Source organism: Carcharhinus amblyrhynchos, chromosome 8 (assembly GCF_965287045.1).
Source record: "Carcharhinus amblyrhynchos chromosome 8, sCarAmb.v2.hapA, whole genome shotgun sequence".
Lineage (NCBI taxonomy): Eukaryota > Metazoa > Chordata > Chondrichthyes > Carcharhiniformes > Carcharhinidae > Carcharhinus > Carcharhinus amblyrhynchos.
In genome coordinates this window covers 107,823,622-107,844,168 of record NC_137331.1, presented here as the reverse complement: position 1 = coordinate 107,844,168, position 20,547 = coordinate 107,823,622, and the positions used below count along the sequence as shown (strand labels likewise).

Genomic DNA, 20,547 nt, shown 5'->3' with positions numbered 1-20,547 from the left:
TCAACGTAGTAGATTCAACAGCAGAGGCAATAGCTTAATCAGCGGCGTTTAAAAAAATCCTTTCATGGGTGCTTAAAGTTATGAAACAAGACTTTCATTTCTGTGCAGTGCACCAGCAATGTCTGGAATTAGTATCAACAGGTCAACAAACAAAGGTGCAAGCAGGCTTGTTCAAGGCCAGAAAAAATGGGGATTGCAAATAAATACTAAAATTGCCAGTGTCAATCATGTCATCCTTGAGAGGGCATGAAAAAAAGAGAGGTGGCTCCCTTCAGGTGACTCTTCATTCCATTTCAACAATCCTGTCAGCAGCCTGCACTGTAGAATGCATCAATGTTCCCTTTTAGAATTTAACTTTTAAGCAGAACACAAGCAATACATTTGAAACATGCATAACCCTTCATTTGACTCATGTAACCTAACTTTAGGCATTCACATGGCTGTAATCTTCAGACTGGTTCACAGATTGCAGGTTTGAGGCAAAAACTACTCGACACTTTTTCTCCACTCCATCTGCTGGCTCAGTTGGGAAACATCAAAGCTAACTCAAAGATAGCAAGAGCATCTTTAAGGAGTCACTGCATTTGAGTGAAGTTAATATTTCGAGTGTTTCAAAATCGTTCAAAAAAATTTGATAACATCCTAACAAATGCATTGTAGTTTCGAGCTGTCTTAAAATAAGTTGCACAGATACAATTGCAATGCAAAGGTGCTCAGAAAGCTGTTAAATTGCTCAACATCATTTAGCAAAAGGAGACCAGCCATCTTTACCAATTCAGGCCCATGTCAACTTTACTGATTTTTAACTATCCTATGAAGGGACCAGCAAGTCACTCAATTGCATAAAACTGCTACAATTTGGGCAGCAGGATGACACAGTGGTTAGCACTGCTGCCTTATAGCTCCAGGGACCTGGGTTCAATTCCTCGCTTGGGTCACTATCTGTATGGCGTTTGCACGTTCTCCCTGTGTCTGCGTGGGTTTCCTCTCACAGTCCAAAGATGTGTGGGTTAGGTGTTTTGATCATGCTAAATTGCCCCTTAGTGTCCCGATGTGCGTAGGTTAGATGAATTAGCTGGGTAAATATGTGGGGTTGCAGGGATAGGGCCTAGGTGGGATTGTTGTCAGTGCAGACTTGATTGGGTCGAATGGTCTCCTTCTGCACTGTAGGGTTTCGATGATTTCTAAGAAGATGACAACTAGCATCAGTAAACACTTTGCCACTAACATCCAGATCCTAAGAATGAATATTTTCTAAAAACCTGCAATGTACCAAGGAGCAAGTCTCAGCTTTCCTGTGGCCTAATACAACTTTCTGCAAGCCTGGATGAGTATGTAATGGCAATTCTGCATTTAGATTTTCTCCATGCGAGAGAAAATCTCCTAAGTAATTCATTACATGTTTGAGAGTTTCACAGGCAGAAGAAGCAATCAGCAAAAATGTGAACTTGTCACGACATTACTGTGGACTGCTAATAAAAAGTACAGACTTCCGGATTAATTGCTAACAAATATTGTTCCAGGCTCAATCCTTTACAAGATTTACAAATACCTATCAATGACGAAACCCTGAAGGTTGTTGCTCACTTCAGAAGTATTATCTGCATGAACAAGGTTGCACACATATCGCCAGAATAAGTTCAGCATTTGCCCACTTATGCAAGGCTGAGGAGAAAGTGACGTAAATAATTGACAGTAAAGTTGCGCAATATACTGTCCGGAATAGTAGAAGGTCAGGGGACAGAAATTTGAATTAAGGGGAAGTTGGTCCCACCTAAGACGTGCATCTTATTTTACGGAGGGCAATAGAGATACCAGGCAGTCTGCTTGGTCTTGGGCCTAGTGAGGCCCTTAAGGTGCCTGGTCCTGCCCCTGTTACTATTTTACTCTGACAGGGGAGGCCCAAGGGAAGAGCCTGGCAGCTTTAGCTGCAGAGGCTGGCATAGGGCAAAGTACAGTACCTCTTCAGATGCACTGTGCCCAATGGAAACTGCTTGCCACAAGGTCACCAACCCTTTAACCCTCCTTGGCCCGCAGCCTGTAAATCCAGACACCCCAAACAACTCACTCCTCTCATGGCCAGCCAGACCATGCCAAAAACCGACTTGCCTTCAGCCTGGCTTCCGTGAGCTCCTCTGGCAGTCCCATCAGTGGCCATCGCTCAAATCGCTACTGCTGGGACTAGAGCCATTGGGTGGCTAAGGTGGAACCACTGCCTCAGGTGGGGGCCCTGAGCCAATTAGTACCTTGCTGGGGTGTTAAATAGTTGTGCTGCAGCTGATATCAGCACTAATGCATTCCTTGCCAAATCTTCAGGAGACAGTGCAGGAAACTCAGCTATCCAAAAGATCCTGCTCATGGACTACCCACTTCAGGCATATTTGTACAGGAAGATCAGAACTTGGAAACTCTCTGGTGCTCTTCAAATTTTGAGCACGTGCTGCTATTCCCACAGACGGCGAGTGCAGGCTCAAAATCGCCCCCTCTATATTATGAGGAAAAACCCCCTAATGTGCTCAGGCTGCCCAGTCTGTAAAATATTTGCCATTGTCTTTGTTTTCCCTTTTTATTATCAAATTTGACCATTTTTTATTTGCATAGTCATCTGTTGTGCATTTAAACATGGCTGTGAAGGCCAAACGAAGACCTGGATGGCTTTCCACAATGCAGACAAGGATCAATTCAGAACACCATGGGCATCAAATGAGAGGACAGATTAGCCAAAACTAAAAGTACTTCAAAAGAGCAGAGCGTCTGGAATTGAAGCAGAGTTCAGCTCAGATGGAATGAGTGTGTAGTACACATCACTAAAGATAAAATCCCTAAAGCAATCACGTATGCACAATTTCAACACCATGTGCAAGGTAATCTGGAGAGTGAGGTTTAAGGATTCCTTGAAGGTGAACCTCAGGAAACGTGACACGTCCACCACAGATTGGGAGAAAAATGCACAAACGGCAAGCTAGACTGGGTAGTCCCAACAAAAATTAGAGAATTGACCCTTGCCTGCATTGTGGAAAGCCATCCAGGTCTGCAATTGGCCTTCACAGCCATGTTTAAATGCACAACAGATGACTACGCAAGTAGAAAATGGTCAACTTTGATAATAAAAAGGGAAAACAATGACAATGGCAAATATTTTACAGAATGGGCAGCCTAAGCACATTAGGGGGTTTTTCTCATATAATATAGAGGGGGCGATTTTGAACCTGCACTCGCCGTCTGCGGGAATAGCAGCACATGCTCAAAATTTGAAGAGCACAATTCGCAGAGAGTTTCCAGGTTCCGATCTTCCTGGCCCCTCACCAATGGACCACAGAAAGTGCATTTAAATACATTAGCAAGCACTCTCTCCAGGACTTTCCCCCACTTACCAGCTATTTAGCAGGCACACCTGTACCACTTACAGCAGAGAAACTGGCACCTTCAGCTCCGAGGGGAGTTTCGGTCACGACCACTCAGGCAACCAGCACCCTCCGCAGTGTACTGCTCAGAGCACCGAACAAGTCTTGGGGGAACACGTAGGTTCAACTTGGTGGGGTCCCAGAATAATCATTCCGGAGAGGAATCAGGAGGGTCACTTGCAAGACTTATGTACCCTTCATGTCAGGGCACTTTAAAAGGGGTTGTAAAATTTGGTATGCAGGCAGCACTTCGTGCCCTTTCTAGGTTCACATTGTAACTGAAGTGCCCTTCCTTTGCACTGCCATTCTCATACTCCACGGGATAAAAGCCAATTACTACTGATGTTGGAATCTGAAAGCAAAAGAGAAAACGGTGGAAAATCTCAGGAAGTCTGGCAGCATCTGTAAGGAGAGAAAAAAAGCTGACGTTGAGTCCAGATGATGCTTTGTCAAAGCGGTCATCTGCAACAGAGCTTTGACAAAGGGTCATCGAAACATCAGCTCTTTTCTCTCCTTACAAATGCTGACAGACCTGCTGAGATTTTCCAGAGTCTTTCTTCTGGTTTCACACTCCAGGATGAGACACCGGATGAGTGCAGTGGTACCCCCAAGCTTGTCGACATGAACAGCTCCATGCTTGAATGAAGCACAGTTTATTAATAAACAAGTGAAACAAAATGGTGACTTAGTGCCTACATTCATCCATGCACACCGAGTGTCTAGACTTCTTAATCTTCCTCACCTTCCCATTATGTCTATGTATCTCCCCAGATCCACAGCTGAGGTAGAGGCAGCCTGCTGACTTCCTTTTGCCTGAGATTACTTTGGCGGGCGCTCCCGGTGGGGCTGGGAGCCTGAGGGTCTAAGCCTACTTTCAGGGAGCATGGATGTTTGCCTGCTGCCCTCCTTTGTGTCAGGGTCTGGAGGGTATCACTCAGAGTGGGGATGTCAGATAGCCAGAGACCTTCAGGGGCCCCTAGCCAGAGTGCCCCAGGCTGTGCTCCTGTGGATCCTCTTCCCTTTGGGCTCCCAGAGGACCCTCTGCTCTTCCATGGGATGGAGAGGCAGCCAGAAAGAGGTAGAAACCCTGCGATCCTCTGGCATTGTCACTTGTGGATTTCTACCATTGCTTGCACCGTGTAAAGCCCTGCACCATGGAGTTCATGCTGTCAGACAGGGAGGTCGAGCTGAGCCACGGCATGGACATTTCCTGCCATTGCGTGTACATCCTGCATCAAGTCTCCACTGTAGACACTAACCTTGTGGTGTTGGCCTCGGTTTGCTACAGTAATGGTGTCATCTCCTTGGATAGAAGGCGATTGGACCCTAGTCGGACTTGCACTCCGAGGAGGCACACCGTCATCTCCTCCTGCTACTTGCGACTCCACCTTTGCAGCTCCAGCAGCCGTGCGATGGATATCATGTGTATGAGTTCATTAGATGTACTCTCCACATACAAACTTGGACTTTTTCAGTCAGAGCAGAGAAGGTGGTAGAAGAGGGGGAGGAGTGGCATTGTTAGTCAAGGACAGTATTAATGGTGGCAGAAAGGACGTTTGATGTGGACCTGTCTATTGAGATAGTATGGGCTGAGATTAGAAACAGGACAGGAGAGATTACACTGTTGCAAGTTTTTTTTAATGTAGAAGAAAGGATTGCAAAGATGATCCTGGATAGGTGCGAAAGTTACAGGGTAGTTGCTATGGGGGACTTTAAATACAAAAAAAAGGGCGGCACAGTAGTTAGCACTGCTGCTTCACAGTTCCAGGGTCCTGGGTTCGATTCCCAGCTTGGGTCACTGTCTGTGTGGAGTTTGCTCGTTCTCCTCGTGTCTGCGTGGGTTTCCTCTGGGTACTCTGGTTTCCTCCCACGGTCCAAAGATGTGCAGGTTAGGTTGATTAGTCATGCTAAGAAATTGCCCCTTAGTGTCCAGGAATGTGTAGATCTGAGGGATTAGTGGGTATAATATGCAGGGATATGGGGGTAGGGCCTGGGTGGGATTGTGTTCGGTGCAGACTCGATGGGCCGAAGGGCCTCTTTCTGCACTGTATGGTTCTATGATTCTACTATCATTTTCATATTTATTTTGAGAGACTTTTAAGTTATTTTAACAGGGGCACATCATTGGCCAGGGCTCCAGCATCTCTCAGTGTTGGTTCCCTAAGGATGTCCCTGCCTCCATCTGCTGTGAGATGCATGCCAGTGAGTGATCCAAAAGCCTTAGTGGACCTGTTTGATTTGATTTATTGTCAAATATATTGGGATACAGTGAAAAGTATTGTTTCCCTTGTGCACTATACAGAAAGCAAATGTTCGAGTACATGGGGGAAGAAAGAGAGGACAGGGTGCAAATTATGGTATTACACAGTCATAATGTAGAAATGCTGGTAAACACAGTAAGAAGTCTTACAACACCAGGTTAGAGTCCAACCAGTTTATTTGATAGTAATCTCAAGTTTTCAGAAACTGTGTTCCTTTGTCAGGTGTGTGGAAGGTTCTGATCAGAGAAGGGCATATAAAGTCACGCACAGTTCACAGAATGCTGATTAGAATTCAGGTCTTTACAGTAACCTGCTATTCAAGTCTTAAAGATACAGACAACATGAGTGAAGATAGCATTAGCATAGGTTAAAGAGGTGTGTATTGTCTCCAGACAGGACAGTGAGTGAGATTTTGCAAGCCCAGGCAAGTTATGGGGGGTTACAGCTAGTGTGACATGAACCCAAGATCCCGGTTGAGGCCATGCTCATGTGTGCAGAAGTTGGCTATCAGTCTCTGCTCAGCAATTCTGCGCTGTCATGCGTCACGAAGGCTGCCTTGGAGAACGCTTACCCGAATGCCTGTGACCGCTGAAGTGTTCGCCAACGGGAAGGGAACGGTCTTGCCTGGGTGATTGATTGTCAAGCGATGTTCATTCGCCTGTTGTCGTAGTGTCTGCACAGTCTCCATAACGAACCATGCTTCAGGACATCCTTTCCTGCAGCGTATTAGGTAGACAACGTTGGCTGAGTTGCAAGAGTACGTGCTATGTACCTGGTGGATGGTGTTCTCACGTGAGATGACCTCATCCACATCGATGATCTGGCATGTCTTGCAGAGGTTGCTGTGGCAGGGTTGTGTGGTGTTGCGGTCACTGTTCTCCTGAAGGCTGGGTAGTTTGCTGCCAACAATGCTTTGAGGTCGTGTGGTTGTTTGAAGTTAAGAAGTGGGGGTGTGGGGATGGCCCTGGCGAGATGTTCGTCTTGATCAATGATGTGTTGAAGACTCCGGAGAAGATGTCATAGCTTCTCCGCTCCGGGGAAGTACTGGATGACGAAGGGTACTCTGTCCACTGTGTCTGTCTTGAGGTCAATGCGGTTTTTCGCCGTGGTGTACTGGAACTGTCAATTGATCAGTTGAGCGCCATATCCTGTTCTTACGAGGGCATCTTTCAGCGTCTGGAGGTATCTGTCACAATCGTCCTCACCTGAGCAGATCCTGTGTATATGGAGGGCTTGTCCGTAGGGGATGGCTTCTTTAACATGTTTAGGGTGTAAGCTGGAGAAGTGAGGCATCATGAGGTTATCTGTGGGCTTGCCGTACAGTGAAGTGCTGAGATGACCATCCTTGACGGAGATCACGTGTCCAAGAACGCCACCGATTCTGGAGGATAGTCCATGGTGAGTCTGATGGTGGGATGGAACTTGTCGATGTCATCATATAGTTGTTTCAGTGATTGTTCCCCACGAGTCCAAAGGAAGAAATTTTCAGATGTATCTAGTGTATAGCATCGGTTGAAGCTCCTGTGTGGTGAAGAAGTCTTGTTTGAACCTGTGCATGAAGATGTTGGCATATTGGAGGTGCGAATTTGGTCCCCATGGCTGTTCCGTGTGTCTGGATGAAAAACTGGTTGTTGAACGTGTTGCACTATCTGTAACCCCCATGACTTGCCTGGGCTTGCAAAATCTCACTTATTGTCCTGTCTGGAGACAATACACACCTCTTTAACCTATGCTAATTCTATCTCCACTCACATTTTCTGAATCTTTAAGACTTGAATAGCAGGTTAGCTGTAATCTAATCAGTATTCTGTAAACTGTGTATGACTTGGTGAGGCCGCAGCTGGAGTACTGTGTGCAGTTTTGGGCGCCGCACCTGCGCAAGGATATTTTAGCCCTGGAGGGAGTGCAGAGGAGGTTTACTAGGCTGATACCGGAGTTGAGGGGATTGAGCTATGAGGAGAGGCTGAATAAACTGGGCTTGTACTCTTTAGAGTTTAGAAGAATGAGGGGAGATCTCATTGAGACGTATAAGATGATGAATGGGATGGATAGGATAGAGGTGGAGAGACTCTTCCCGCTCAAAAAAGACAGTAGGACTAGGGGGCACAGCCTCAAGATAAAGGGGAGGCGGTTTAGAACGGAGTTGAGGAGGAACTTCTTCACTCAAAGGGTGGTGAATCTCTGGAATTCTCTGCCCGTTGAAGTGGTGGAGGCTGCCTCGCTAAATATTTTTAAGAAGCGGGTTGATGGGTTCTTGATAAGAGAGGGGATTAAGGGTTATGGGGAGAGGGCGGGAAAGTGGAACTGAGCCACGACAGATCAGCCATGATCTTACTGAATGGCGGGGCAGGCTCGAAGGGCTAGATGGCCTACTCCTGCTCCTATTTCTTATGTTCTTATGTTCTTATATGCTCTTCTCTGATCAGAACCTTCCACACACCTGACGAAGGAACACCATTTCCGAAAGCTTGTGAGATTACTATCAAATAAACTGGTTGGACTCTAACCTGGTGTTGCGAGACTTATTACAGTCATAGCCAGGGTGCAGAGAAAGATCAGCTTAATACATGTAGATCCATTCAAAAGTCTGATGGCAGCAGGGAAGAAGCGGTTCTTGAGTCAGTTGGTATGCAACCTTAGATTTGTTACCACTTTTCTGATGCAAGGTGGAAGAGAGTATGCCTGGGGTGCTTGGGGGTCCTTCATTGTGCTGTCTGCTTTTCCAAGGCAGCAGGAAACATAGACAGTCACTGGTTTGCGAAATAGACTGGACTACGCAACTCTTCGCAGTTTATTGCAATCTTGGTCAGGGCCAGAGACATAAACTGTGATACATCTGGAAAGGGAGCTTTCTGTGGTGAATCTGTAAAAATTGGAGGGAGATATAGCAGACATGTCAAATTTCCTTATTCTCTTGTGAAAGGAGAAGCATTGGTGGGCTTTCTTAACTATAGTGTCAGTGTGGAGGGACCAGAATAGGTTGTTGGTGATCTGGACACCTGGGAACTTGAAGCTTTTGATCATTTCACTTCATCCCCATTGATGTAGACAAGTGTAAGGATCTGTGCTGGTGTCACATGCGAGTGCCAACTGTGAAGCATCTTCTACAGTAAAAGCCAGAGAAGCTCCCTCAGAGCTGCTGGAGTCCAGTGGTCCCAGGGGACAGAAGGATGGTCTGGATGGTTCTGGTTGTCAGCCTGCAAGACAAGGGACATGGCATCATTGCAGGGGATATGGGAGGGATCAGTGAGTACTCACTATAGAACTGAGGAATGACATCATGTGTGTTGAGAATTCTCACTTTTCTCTGCTGCCCCAAAGTTCACCAGCAACAGCGGCATGCTCTTCCTCTTGCCCAGCCAGTTTGAGGGCTTGCTCCTTGAAACTTGCAAGGACATCCCAACTGGCTGCACCAACTAACACCTGTTGTGCTTGAGTTTGTTCTGCAATGACATGCATAAGGAGAGGTTGCTGGTGGTGTTGTTGACATTTAAGGTGTGTCAGGCCAGGGGCTTGGGTGGGTGCTGGAGTGAGGGGAGCATAGCAACTACTGGGGGAACATGGTAAATGTGGGAGGGAAGGGGTAGTAACTGGTGCTGGCAAAAGCCGAGGTGATACAGTGAGCAAAATAGTTGGAAGTGAGAAGGGGTCCAGTTAAAAAAAGGGGAGGTGGGCGGAGGAGGGCACTTCATCTGGTGAGCAAAATGATTGGGAATGAGAGGGGGTCCAGTAAAAGGGTGGGGGTGGGGGAGGGTGCACTTTACCTGGTTGAGCAAAGATGATCATTCATCTTCGAATACTGCTGCCTCATCCTCCTCTGCAGTGCACTGGCACTGACCAGGGCTGCCCCTGCTTCTGAGGCAAAGGTAGTCAATCTGCTGAACAGCAGTCTCTTGAAGTATGGGCACACATTTTCCTCCTCTGCTCGATGGAGTGATGCAGTCTGGTGAAGGTTCCCTCCGTGAAGCATGGTTCTGGTTTCTTGTTCCACAGAGACTGCAGGGGATGGTGGCCAAGTGTTATGGAGCTGTTTATATGGAGCTCCCCACTGTTTGCAGAAATACACAACACGCTGCTGGTGCAGCATGAAACCCATGGATATAAAAATTAATAATGAGCTGCAAGATTCAGACCATCTGCAAAAGTTGGGGAGAGTCTTCACTTATTCCGAATCTAGTGGGAATGAGGATAATGACAATTATCCAGTTATACTGAACCACGTGGATCCTGACCCACAGTGTGTTTGACTCTTAACTGCCCTCTGCAGGGTGGCACAACCCCTCATCTTTTCCTTCCCCTTTATTCTTTCATAGATGTGGGTGCCGCCGGTAAGGCCAGCATTTGTTAGGCCAATGCACCTAACCAGCACATCTTTCAGGCTGTGGGAAGAAACTGGAGCACCCAGAGGAAACACATGGGCATAGGGGGGGAGAATGTGCAAACTCCACACAGACAGTGATCTAAGCCAGGAATCGAACCCGGATCCCTAGCAAAGTGAAGCAGTAGTGCTAACCACTGTGCAGAGGGGGCAGTTAAGAGTCAACCACATTGCTGTGGATCTGGATCCACATGTAGTCCAGTATAGCTGAGACAGCAGATTTCTTTGCCTCAAGGGCATTAGTGAACCAGATGGGTTTTAATAACAATGATAGCTTCATGGTCACCAATACACAGACAAGCTTCCAATTTTAGATTTATTAACTGAAATCAGATTCCACTAGCTGCTATGGTTTGAACTGATGGGACAATAGCCAAGGCTTCTGGATTACTAGTCAAAAATATTGCTATTATCTACTTCAGCATAAATCAGGGTAATTAAAACAAAATGATTTAAGAACATAAGAACATAAGAAATAGGAGCAGGAGTAGGCCAACTAGCCCTTCGAGCCTGCCCTGCCATTCAATAAGACCATGGCTGATCTGTTGTGGCTCAGTCCCACATTCCTGCCCTCTCCCCATAACCCTTAATCCCCTCTCTTATCAAAAACCCATCAACCCGCGTCTTAAATATATTTAGCGAGGTAGCCTTCACCACTTCAACGGGCAGAGAATTCCAGAGATTCACCACCCTTTGAGTGAAGAAGTTCCTCCTCAACTCCGTTCTAAACCACCCCCCCATTATCTTGAGGCTGTGCCCCCTAGTCCTACTGTCCTTTCTGAGCGGGAAGAGTCTCTCCACCTCTATCCTATCCATCCCATTCATCATCTTATACGTCTCAATGAGATCTCCCCTCATTCTTCTAAACTCTAATGAGTACAAGCCTAATTTATTCAGCCTCTCCTCATAGCTCAACCCCCTCAACTCCGGCATCAGCCTAGTAAACCTCCTCTGCACTCCCTCCAAGGCCAAAATATCCTTGCGTAAGTACGGCGCCCAAAACTGCACACAGTACTCCAGCTGCGGCCTCACCAATGCCCTATACAGCCGCAGCAAGACCTCCCTACTTTTATATTCAATCCCCCTCGCGATGAAAGCCAGCATCCCATTCGCCTTCCTGACCACCTGTTGCACCTGCAAGCTGGGTTTTTGCGACTCATGCACAAGGACCCCAAGGTCCCTCTGCACCGTCGCCTGCTGCAGTTTTTCTCCACGTAAGTAATAATCCTTCCTACCATTATTCCTACCAAAGTGGACCACCTCGCACTTGCCAACATTAAATTCCATTTGCCATTTCCTGGCCCATTCGCCCAGCCTATCTAGATCCTTCTGTAGACTCTCACCACCCTCCGCACAATTTGCCTTTCCACCAATTTTGGTATCATCAGCAAATTTCGACACCCTGCACTCGGTTCCCTCCTCCAGATCATCTATATAAATGGTAAATAGCTGAGGCCCCAGCACCGACCCGAGGCACTCCACTAGTCACCATCCGCCAATCCGAATAGCACCCATTAACCGCCACTCTCTGCCTCCTATTTGACAACCAGTCCTCTATCCACGCTAACACCCTACCCCCAACTCCATGCCCCCTGACCTTCTGCAATAACTTCTTGTGAGGTACCTTGTCAAACGCCTTCTGAAAATCCAGAAAGACCACATCCACCAGCTCTCCTCTATCCACCGCCCTAGACACATCCTCATAGAACTCCAGTAAATTTGTCAGACACGACTTCCCTTTAACGAAACCGTGCTGCGTCTGCTCTATCAAGCAGTTCCCCTCAAGATGCCTCGCTATTTCCTCCTTGATGACGGATTCTAACATTTTACCTACAACAGACGTTAAACTAACAGGCCTATAATTCCCCGCCTTTTGCCTGGCACCCTTCTTAAACAACGGCGTAACATTAGCCGCTTTCTTTCAGTTCAGTATCAATGATTTGACTAGAAGCGATTTTGCTCCATACAGTGCAGCATACTCTTATTATATATTTGCACGTGTATGTTGCAGTACTCATTTTGTCCTGGGCAAACTTGCCTCTTGATGTTGTCTACTACCATACCCAACTGATACGATGACTTAAGTGTGGTTTACCATCATATAACAGGGAGTGGCCAGTTTCACTCAAATTATTTTTGCACGTGACAATGAATATTCCATATTCCCTTGGGAAACTCCCTAGGTTTCATGAAAACTCACAAATTAAGTTCATAAACAAGAATGACTGCTTTTTACAGCTCAAATAAACAAATTAAGTTGAAAAAGAATGGAGGTAAACTATGAAAACATCATATTCGCCAACTACACCTGACCACACTCAGCCCAAGTGTCAGCCATGGCTCAGTTGGTAGCAGCACTCTTGTCTCTGGAATCAGAAGGTTGTGGGCTCAAGTTCCACTCAAGCACCAAAATCAAGGCTGAGGGTTAGAAGTACAATACTGAGAGCGTACTTCACTACAGGTACATTCTTTTGGATGAAACATTAAAGATCTTGAAGGGGAGTTGGCCTGGCTAAATATTTCCCCCCCCTCATTCAACATCAAAAACAAGATTTTTGCTCCACATCACCATTTTGCTCTCTGTGGAAGCTTGATGTGTGCACAACAGCTGCTACATTTCCTAAGTTACAATAGCGACTACACTTCAAAAAAGATAGTTATCGGTTCTGGAAATCTTCTGGTCATGAAAAGCACTATATAAACGCGAGTTTTCCTACAAGTCATTAGGGCATTACTAAGAAAAAGCATTCCTTTGCTTCCACAAACTGCAAAATTACTTTTAATATATTCAAATACAAATGTAAAACAAACTTGTATTTATACTGTTTAATTCATATTAAAATGTTCCAAAGCATTGGACAGTCATTGAAATACAATTGCTTTCTTGATTCATGCATGTGCAACAACAGGCCAAAAAATTATTTATCCCACAGAATGCCTCAAATGGTCCTCTTGCTGTTGTTGGGAGACTAATAGCATGCAAGTAATATTAGAAGGTGTGCAGATAAACTAATGGGATCCAACTAAGCATTAGAAGCAGTTCAAAGAAGATTAACTGGAATGGGAAGATTATCATACGGGGAAAGACTGGACAGTCAAGGGCAGTATCTGCTGGAGTTTAGAAAAGCCAACAGGTGACTTGATTGAAACATAACATCCTGAAGAGTCAGAGTGGATGTGGAGATGTTTCCTGTGTGGAAAATCTACAACTAGGAGTTACTCTTTAAAAATAAGGGGATTGCCCATTTAAGACCGTGATGAGAAGAATTATTTGTTCTTAAGGCAGCGAGCTTTTGAAATGCTGTTCCAAAATACGGGAAGCAAAGTCTTTGGCTGTTTTCTAGGCAGAGATAGATAGATTATTGATATAAATAAGGAGTGAAGATCATCAGGGACAGGCAGGAGGATATAGGGAGATTAGACATGTTACTAAATGGGCAGGGCAGGCTCAAAGTGACCTTCTGCTTGTAATTCACAAGTTTATGGGGGGGGGGGGGTTAGGGTTTGGAATACATTGGAGGCAGGATGATTTTAAGCATTCAGAAAGATTATTTGAAAAGAAATAATTAATTATTTGCTGTTCAGAGTCAGAGATTGTCATTGTGATCTTTACTTCCAAGAAGCAACCTCACTTGTAAAATATCTCCTTGCCTCCAAACTGGTTTATTAGATCTACCAATACACACACACACACACACACACACACACACACACACAGAAAAGAAAGGCAATAAGATTAAATTTGTTAGATTATAAGAACAACTATTTATTTTTGAGACAAATAATGCAGTATTTTTAATCAAGAATTCGGCATAACATTCCTTCTGCACACAAAAGGGTTAAAAAGCAGCAGTGCTTTCAAATTTGTACATGCCAGTTTAACTTGGCATTTAATGAAACAATTAGACCAGCCGCTGCTGAGCAATTGCCCAAGGGAGGAGTCAAGCATTCAACAAAACTAAACATCTTGTGAAGTCAGTTCAAACATAGTTTTGAATGGCAGCTCCTTTTGTACTTTGATTGTTTAAATTCACTGGGACCTGGTAACTACTTGGAACCTATTTATCAACCTGTTTCCTCCTCTTCCCCACCCCCCCCACCCCCCACCCACCCACCCACCAAAATCACTTGACACTATCTGGAAACTCTTTAGACAGTTAGGGCAACAAATCTTCTCTAGTGGGGGAAATAAAAAATCAGTTTCCTACCCATCTATAAATAATATTAAATCAAAGTAAGGTTAGAATTTATGGAACTTTTAAAATGGGGACCAAATTGTGTTGTGTGCCCTAGTAGAAAAATCTTTTGCCCACTAACCCTGCTTCAGCTCTTGTATAATCTTCTCAGAAATTGACAAGTGTCTTTAAATCATTGTTCAAAAGTGCTGAATGGCTTGTTAGAGTTGGTTTAAAGTCTTAGCAAGACAATGATTAGAACAATTGGTATACTGTGCAGAGCTTCAAGTTTCCCATTACAGAAAAAGCATAATACAGAATGTGCAAAGACTAACCAGTGACACCTTGAAAGTGAAAAAATTGAAAGCAAGAACTTCTGAATAAACATTCCACGTCTGATCACTTCCCAACAATTTATATTAATTTTTATCTATACAATTTCTGCTCCCTTAGCCCTAGTTAGGATGAGGAAAGATGGTAGGAGTGGAGGGCCTGAATGACATTATTGTTACTAGAGAGGCAGTGCTAGACAGACTGAAGGGACTGACTGTGGACAAGTCCCCAGGACCGGATGGAATGCATCCAAGGGTTCTGAAAGAAATGGCGGAGGTGATAGTGGGTGCCTTGGTGATTATTTTCCAAACCTCGCTGGATTCTGGAGAAGTGCCAGAAGATTGGAAAACGGCTAATGTTACGCCGCTGTTTAAAAAGGGTAGCAGGCAAAAGGCAGGGAATGAGAGGCCGGTTAGTTTAACATCTGTTGTAGGTAAAATGCTTGAATCCGTAATGAAGGAGAAAACAGTGAGACATCTTGAGAAGAATTGTTTGATAGACCAGACACAGCACGGTTTCGTTAAAGGGAAGTCGTGTCTGACGAATTTATTGGAATTCTATGAGGATGTGTCTAGTGCGGTGGATAGAGGAGAACCGGTAGATGTGGTGTTTCTTGATTTTCAGAAGGCGTTTGATAAGGTGCCGCACAAGAGGTTGTTACAGAAGGTTGGGGGCATGGAGTTGGGGGTAGGGTGTTAGCGTGGATAGGGGATTGGCTGTCAAATAGGAGGCAGAGAGTGGGGGTCAATGGGTGCTATTCAGATTGGCGGTTGGTGACTAGTGGAGTGCCCCAGGGGTCGGTGCTGGGGCCTCAGCTATTTGCCATTTATATAGATGATCTGGAGGAGGGAACCGAGTGTATGGTGTCGAAATTTGCTGATGACACAAAGATTGGTGGAAAGGCAAATTGTGCGGAGGGTGTGGAAAGTCTGCAGAGGGATCTAGATAGGCTGGGTGAATGGGCGAGGAACTGGCAAATGGAATTTAATGTTGGCAAGTGTGAGGTTGTCCACTTTGGTAGGAATAATGGTAGGAAGGACTACTACTTACATGGCGAAAGGCTGCAGCATGCTACGGTGCAGAGGGACCTCGGGGTCCTTGTGCATGAGTCGCAAAAACCCAGCCTGCAGGTGCAGCAGGTGGTCAGGAAGGCGAATGGGATGCTGGCCTTCATAGCGAGGGGGATTGAATATAAAAGTAGGGAGGTCTTGCTGCAACTGTACAGGGCACTGGTGAGGCCGCAGCTGGAGTACTGTGTGCAGTTTTGGTCACAGCACTTACGCAAGGATATTTTGGCCTTGGAGGGAGTGCAGAGGAAGTTCACTAGGCTGATACCGGCGTTGAGGGGGTTGAGCTATGAGGAGAGGCTGAATAAACTAGGTTTATACCCATTGGAGTTTAGAAGGATGAGGGGAGATCTCATTGTGACGTACAAAATGATGAATGGGATGGATAGGATAGAGGCGGAGACGCTCTTCTAGCTCAGAAAGGACAGGAGGACTAGAGGGCACAGCCTCAAGATGGGGGGGGGGGGTGGGGGGCAGTTTAGAATGGAGTTGAGGAGGAACTTCTTCACTCAAAGGGTGGTGAATCTCTGGAATTCTCTGCCCGTTGAAGTGGTGGAGGCTGCCTCGCTAAATATATTTAAGACGCGGGTAGATAGGTTTTTAATAGGCAAGGGGATTAAGGGTTATGGGGAGAAGGCGGGAAAGTGGAACTGAGCCACTTCAGATCAGCCATGATCTTACTGAATGGCGGGGCAGGCTTGAAGGGCTAGGTGGCCTACTCCTGCTCCTATTTCTTATGTTCTTATTATAATTTCAACATACAAGTTCAACATATATCAACATTTAATATCATCATGAAGTGAGGCCAAATGTCAACATCTGTCAATCCATTGAATTCCCAATCTGAAGGGGGGGGGGATGGAGAATCTGTTAGTCACTTATGTTCCTCCTCCTGAAGACTAGCTAGGAATAGTAGAACTGTAGAGTGGACGTCAGCTCCTCTTCAGTTTCAGGATTAACGTTGAGAGAGATTCAAGGAAGGGCAGAAAATCAGGAAAAAAGATTAAATTCATAGCATCAATGCCATAATTCCATTATTTGCTGTTGTAGCTCCAAATGACAAACACGGACAAATAGGTCATATTTTCTTGCTCACATCATAGGCTGCCAAAGGCACCTAGATGATCAATTCCTCAAGTCACTCCAAAGGATTTTTTTCCACCTTTTGGTAAAGTAGAATGTTGCACAAACGGTTTCCTGTATAACATTTCTACTTGTACTGGAATTAAGTAAACTTACAAAGGTAGCTGGTTAAAATCAAACACGTTTTGATTTCATTCAAAGCAAATCAATTTTGTTACTTTCCTTCAAGTGGAGCTTTAAATTTTCTTTTCGGGGTACTTTAGCATATGGATACACTAACACAACTGGAAATTGGAGAGGCTTTGAGAGGTCTGCAGTTTGAGAAGAGTTGCTCATTTTTATAAAAAAATTTAAAGAATACTGCTAAACTACTGGAGACTCTACCTGTTTAGAACAGATCAACAACAATTATCTTAGCCTGATCTCCACCTGTCAGCTGCAGTTTTGCCATTTTCAGTCCCACGACAGATTCTTCTGGGACATTAGCCAAAAACCAAGGCCAGACAGCTGGAGGGGAAATAAGCGAGGATGGTGAGCACGGGGCAGGAAGTTTTGCCTGCTGGCTGAAATTCAGATTCAAGCAGCCAGATCTATTGTGCTGCAGGCCAAGCAGGAAACCGATCAAATTTTTATAGTAAAGCAAACCAGCTCTATTGTGAACCTCCTCCCTAAAGACCACAGCCACCTACATCAGTGGGGCCTTTAAAAAGGAGGCAAGAGGAAGCAGAGATCTCGAAATGTACGTCAGAACAACAGTGCTCTGGGTCACAAGTTAAAAGCTGCCACAGCTTCGTTTACTGTAGGCAGAGCTTGCTATCACCAATTAAATCTTAAGTGTTACTGTATGTTTGCATCATTACCAGCTAGATGGGTGTAACCTTAAACTAGATGTTATAATAAACCACTTTTTACAGTATTAACTGTACATTTCACTTTATCCAGAAGTTCAAAAAGAGGTCTGCAGCAAAAAGTTTCTTTATAACAGTAACTTTCATTTACATAGTACCACTATTATGAAAGCATGCAAGAAAAAAAAATCATCAGTCAGCCATTCAGCCCATCAAGCCAGTTTTGCCATGCAATAAGACCATGCTGATTTGACTGTAGCCTTAACTTCACTTTCCTGCCTGTTCCAGTTAACTATTAACTCCTTTGATCAAAAAGCCTTAAATATTTTTCAATAATCCAACCTCCATTGCTCTCTGTGGAGAGAATTCTAAAGAGGAAAGATCCTCAAGAAGTTCCTCCTTATCTAAGTATTATTTTTGAACTGTGTTCCTTAGTTGTAGATTTCCCCCATGCTGGAAACATCTTTCCAGCATCGACCTTGCCAGATTTCGCTCAGAAATTATTTTCACCCTTCAGTGAGGATGAGTATACACTAGCCTTTCCTCAACCCCTTCATCTCAGGAATTGGCCTTCTCTGAACTACTTCCAGTTCAAGTATGTGCCTCTTTACTGAGGGCAATCGTAATGGAGGGAGTTAGAGGTAGGAAAGGGCAAGCCATGGGAAGAATCTGAACACAAGGATCATAATTTTAAAACTGAGCTGGTGTCAGACCATGAGCCAATAGTCAGCGAGCACAAGATTTAATATAGTATTGTAAAGCAGAATTTTGGATGAGTTCAAGTTTAGAGGGTAGATGGGATTTTAGCCAGGTCAGCCAGGGAATATTACAAAAGATGGAAGTAAGCAATCTTGGTGATGGGGGACCTGTGATCAGAAGTTCCTCTCAAGGTTAAATATGATGACATAGTTTCAAAGGCTGATGTTCAGACTTAGGCAATGTCCAGGGATAGCAGATGCACGTATGGTCAAGGAACAAAGTTTGTGATGGCAAGCAAATATAACCATGCGGCTTCTCAATCCATTGAACAGACCGCACAGTGGGCTCAGGCAAGATTAGACGAGGTGGGTCTGCCTTCTAATCATGGTGCTTAGATATAGCTACACTGTTGGATTTCTGCTCCCCAGACCTAGAATACTTGACGCTGAAATGCTGCCTCTACTACCTTCCGCGGAGTTTACCTCTGTTATCCTGACAGCAGTTTACATCCCACCATGCTGGATGAAATATACACCACAAATTGCTTTGAGATGAAACATCCTGAGGCTTCCACCGAGGCTGGGGACTTCAAATCAGCCATACTCAAAACTGTTCTAACAAGACACGCCCAACACATCTGATCCAGAGGCCTAAACATGCTGGACCACTGCTACACAAATATCAAAAATGCTTACCACTCTATTGCCCACCCACACTTGATAAACCAGACCACAAGGCTATGCTCCTGCTCCTGGCTTACAAGCAAAAAATTGAAAATGGGAGAATCGTCAGAGTCGTGCAATGTTGGCCTGAGGAATCACATGATCTCCTAAAGGACTGTTTAGAATCAGTAGACTGGTCAGGATTTTAAAAACTTTGCAAGCAGCCTGAATGAATATGCCACGACAGTAACTGCCTTCATTATTAAATATGTAGAAGACTGTGTGCCAAAGAAGCAAATCCACATGTTTCCAAACTGGAAACCATGGATGAACAGGGATATCCACTGCTTCCTGAAGTCCAGGTCTGAGGCATTCAAGTCAGGTGAACCTAACCAAGAAATGATGTGGAGATGCTGGCGTTGGACCGAGGTAACAAGTCTCACAACACCAGGTTAAAGTCCAATGGGTTTATTTGGTGGCACAAGCCGCAAGCTTTCGGAGCATTGCCTCTTCATCAGGTGAGTAAGAGTTGTGTTCACAAAGAGGGTATACTCTATTTACAAGATAACGGTTGGAATGCGAGTCTTTACAGGTAATCAATTCTTAAAAAGGTACAGACAATGTGAGCGGAGAGAAATGTTAAGGACAGGTTAAAAGGTGGTGTGTGTATCGCCTCCAGCCAGGACAGTTACTGAGATTTTGCAAGCCCTGGCAAGTCGTGGGGGGGGGGGTTTACAGATAGTGTGACATGAACCCAATATCCCATTTGAGGCTATCCTCATGTGTGGAACCTGGTTATCAGTTTCTCCTCAGCTATTCTGCGTTGACGTGTGTCGTGAAGGCCACATTGGAGAACACTTACCCGAAGATTAGAAGCTGAATGCCTGTGACTGCTGAAATGTTCCCCAACAGGAACAGAATACTCCTGCTTGGTGATTGTCGAGTGGTGTTCATTCATCTGTTTTCGTAGCATCTGCATGGTCTCTCCAATGTACCATGCCTCGGGACATCCTTTCCTGCAGGTCTAACAGGTTGACAACGTTGGCTGAGTTGCAAGAGTATGTACTGTGTACCTGATGGATGATATTTTCACTGAGGTGATGGCATCCATGTCAATGGTCCAGCACATCTTGCAGTGGTTGCTTTGTCAGGGTTGTGTGGCGTTGTGGTCACTGTTCCCTTGAAAGCTGGATAGGTTGCTGGGGACTCAGCTATTTACTATTTATATAGATGATCTGGAGGAGGGAACCGAGTGTATGGTGTCGAAATTTGCTGATGACACCAAGATTGGGGGAACGGCAAATTGCGCGGAGGGTGTGGAGAGTCTGCAGAAGGATCTAGATAGGCTGGGTGAATGGGCCAGGAACTGGCAAATGGAATTTAATGTTGGCAAGTGCGAGGTGGTCCACTTTGGTAGGAATAATGGTAGGAAGGACTATTACTTGCGTGGCGAAAAACTGCAGCAGGCGACGGTGCAGAGGGACTTGGGGTCCTTGTGCATGAGTCGCAAAAACCCAGCCTGCAGGTGCAGCAGGTGGTCAGGAAGGCTAATGGGATGCTGGCCTTCATAGCGAGGGGGATTGAATATAAAAGTAGGGAGGTCTTGCTGCGGCTGTATAGGGCACTGGTGAGGCCGC

The 20,547-nt window shown here is 45.2% G+C and overlaps 1 protein-coding gene across 2 annotated transcripts in view; it reads right to left on the bottom strand.

The window, feature by feature from the left end:
- Positions 1–20,547, bottom strand: part of LOC145346821 (protein tyrosine phosphatase type IVA 3-like) — a 140,868-nt gene that overhangs the window by 77,257 nt on the left and 43,064 nt on the right. The window lies entirely within an intron of this gene.